Source organism: Peromyscus maniculatus, chromosome 14 (assembly GCF_049852395.1).
Source record: "Peromyscus maniculatus bairdii isolate BWxNUB_F1_BW_parent chromosome 14, HU_Pman_BW_mat_3.1, whole genome shotgun sequence".
Taxonomy (NCBI): domain Eukaryota; kingdom Metazoa; phylum Chordata; class Mammalia; order Rodentia; family Cricetidae; genus Peromyscus; species Peromyscus maniculatus.
Genome location: NC_134865.1, coordinates 57,911,770 through 57,915,076, shown reverse-complemented (window position 1 = coordinate 57,915,076; position 3,307 = coordinate 57,911,770). Strand labels below are relative to the sequence as shown.

At 50.0% G+C, this 3,307-nt stretch overlaps 1 pseudogene; it reads left to right on the top strand.

Annotated features, from left to right (window-relative positions):
• The first annotated feature begins 336 nt into the window (after window positions 1–336).
• LOC102918586 (glyceraldehyde-3-phosphate dehydrogenase pseudogene) lies at window positions 337–1,725 on the top strand (annotated as a pseudogene).
• The last annotated feature ends 1,582 nt before the right edge of the window (window positions 1,726–3,307 follow it).

The following is a 3,307-nucleotide window of genomic DNA, read 5'->3' as shown; positions in this document are numbered from 1 at the left end:
TCTTTCTTTCTTTCTTTCTTTCTTTCTTTCTTTCTTTCTTTCTTTCTTTCTTTCTTTCTTTCTTTCTTTCTTTCTTTCTCTCTCTCTCTCTCTCTCTCTCTCTTTCTTTCTTTCTTTCTTCTTTTTTTTCTGAGACAGGGTCTCTCTATATAGCCTTGGCTATCCTGGAAAGGACCGGATAGCAAGGCGTGGTAGTTTACACCTTTAATCTCAGCACTCCAGAAGCAGAGGCAAACAGATTTTTTGAGTTGGAGCCAGCCTGGTCTACATAGCAAATTCTGGGCCAGCTGAGTCTACCTAGTAAGACCCTGTCCCTGTTTTTTAAAAAAAATCAGTTTCTGCTCCTCCCTGTTCCAGAGACAGCTGCATCTTTTCATGCAGTGCCAGCTCATTCCTGAGACACGATGGTGAATGTCAGGGTGAATGGATTCAGCCCAATCGGACACCTGGTTGGTTACCAGGGCTGCCTTCCAGTCTGGCAAAGTGGACATTGTTGCCATCAATGACCCCTTCATTGACCTCAACTCCATGGTCTCCATGTTCCAGTATGACTCTAGCCATGGCAAGTTCAACGGCACAGTCAAGGCTGAGAACGGGAAGCTCGTCATCAATGGGGAAGGCCATCACCATCTTCCACGAGCAAGATCCCGCCAACATCAAGTGGGCTGAGGCTGGTGCCCAGTATGTTGTGGAGTCTGCTGGTGTCTTCACCACCATGGAGAAGGCTGGGGCCCACTGGAAGGGTGGGGCCAAAAGGGTCATCATCATTGCCCCTTCTGCTGATGCCCCCATGTTTGTGATGGGTGTCAACCATGAGAAGTACAACAATTCACTCAAGATTGTCAACAATGCTTCCTGTACCACCAATTGCTTAGCCCCCCTGGCCAAGGTCATCCATGACAACTTTGGCATTGTGGAAGGACTCATGACCACAGTCCATGCCATCACTGCCTCCCAGAAGACTGTGTGGATGGCCCCTCTGGGAAGCTGTGGCATGATGGCCGTGGGGATGCCCAGAATATCATCCCTGTATCCACTGGTGCTGCCAAGGCTGTGGGCAAGGTCATCCCAGAGCTGAATGGGCCGCTCACGGGCATGGCTTTCGGTGTTCCTACCCCCAGTGTGTCCGTTGTAGATCTGCCTGGAGAAAGTTTCCAGGTATGATGACATCAAGAAGGTGGTGAAGCAGGCATCGGCCCACTAAAGGGCATCCTGAGCTACATCGAGGACCAGGTTGTCTCCTGTGACTTCAACAGTGACCCCCACTCTTCCACCTTTGATGCTGGGGCTGGCATTGCTCTCAATGACAACTTTGTGAAGCTCATTTCCTGGTACAACAATGAATTCAGCTACAGCAACAGGGTGGTGGACCTCATGGCCTACATGGCCTCCAGGGAGTAAGAAGCCCACCCTGGACCACCCACCCCAGCAAGGACAGAGAGAGAGAGAGACCCTTGGCTGCTGAGTAGTTCCTGTTCCAATGCACCCCCCCCCCCGAGACTGAGCATCTCCCCCAGTTCCATCCCAGACCCCCAGAGTAACAGGAGGGGCTTGGGGAGCCCTACTCTCTTGAATACCATCAATAAAGTTCACTGCATTCCCCCCAAAAAAGATCAGATTACCCATTGTGGGAGTACATACCTTAAAAATCCCAGAACTCAGAGGAGTTCAAAGCCAGTGTTGGATACATAGCAAGTTCAAAGCCAGCAACTTGAGACTCTCCCCCCCCTACCTCCGTCCCAGAAAACAAAATAAACACATAAATCTAAAAAAAAAACATTAATGAAATGACAACATAAGATTCTGTACTGGCTTTTGCCTGCCGCGTCCTACAAAGCCAGTGTACAGCGGGGGTTTTGAAATAGCGCACAGGTCGAGCACAGAATGTGTTGTTTTAACTTGCTCTCATCCCCGGACAGTGTTCCAATTCATTATTAGTTTCTTGGCAGTTGAAGTGCATGCCTTTCTGGGCGATGGTAACACTGCCTAACACACATAATCCTTTAATACCCTCCCACTGTGTGTCCCCAGTCCTCTCTCGGCCTTGTGGTCCTTGTCATCTGAGGGATCCTCTCTCTTTCCCCTAAGCGGCCCGCCCAGCGTCATCTCATTCAAGCAGAGCTATCCCAGCCACTGCAGCTGTGGCGGCGTCATGGACTAGGGTAACAGGCCTCTTCCATCTTCTCTCCCGAAGGCTCTCGATCACACGGGCTGTTCTCTTCCCCTCGCTGTCAAGGCAAGACGGCTGTCAAGATTCATATGCCTAAAAAGGAACTGTTTACATTTTTTAAAATGTCCCCCAAATGCCAACTATATGGCTATCCTTCTCATAGCCAGTGTCCTCCTAGGAACTGTCACTATGACTCCATTATCTGAGTGCAAGAGCAAAGGATTCAGGATAATATTTATGTGCACGAGTGTGCACATGCGCATGCGCGCACACACAAATCGGTGAAAACCCATCCCAAAATTATTTCCAGGACGGTATCAGAGGTGAAATTAAATGGCCTCCATTAAATAGTGCATTTAAACCTGATTTGTAGTTGGGGGCTTCCTCTGGTCTTTTCTCAAAAAAAAAATTTTTTTTTTAATCAGAAGTACTTGTCAGCTGCCCCTGGAATTGCTGAGATCCCTGACCCCTGGTGTGGTGCAATTGGGTCAAGCATTGGGTGCTCCACACTTTCTTCTGTGCCTCAGCCCCTGAGGCCAACCTCACTAGGGTGTGACCTGGGCAGAGATGGCAGCCAGTGAGTGGAGATATGATGTTCTCACCACCCTCACCTACCTGGCTTAAACCCAGAACCTCACTCATGCTAGGCAGGTTCTGCCACTGAGTTTCATCCCTTACCTACCCCTACCCACCCACACACCTTGACTTTTATTTTGAGACAGTCTTGCTGAGCCACTCAGGTAGGCCTTAAGTTTGCAATCCTCCTGCTCCAGCTCCCTGAGTGATCCCGAAGATCACAGACAGGTATCACCAGGTTCCACTGGCTGTAAGTTCTGATGGTCACGGTAGAGTCACGGCTGGTTTGGCAGACTGAAGTATGGCGTGGCGGGGGCAGGGCGGGTGTGCGTGTGTGTGTGTGTGTGTGTGTGTGTGTGTGTGTGTGTGTGTGTGTCTGGGTCTGGCATTCTCTGGGAAGGACACTATGGTCCATGTGCAAGCTGTATACTCTACCTCCATAAATGGGTGGGCGTGGGGTACAGCAAAGGCAGGTACTGGCTGGTGTAAGTATCTTACACCGTCTCACTCAGCATCTCACCTGTGTGATACAGCAATGGACCAGATCGGTGGGGTCCTTCT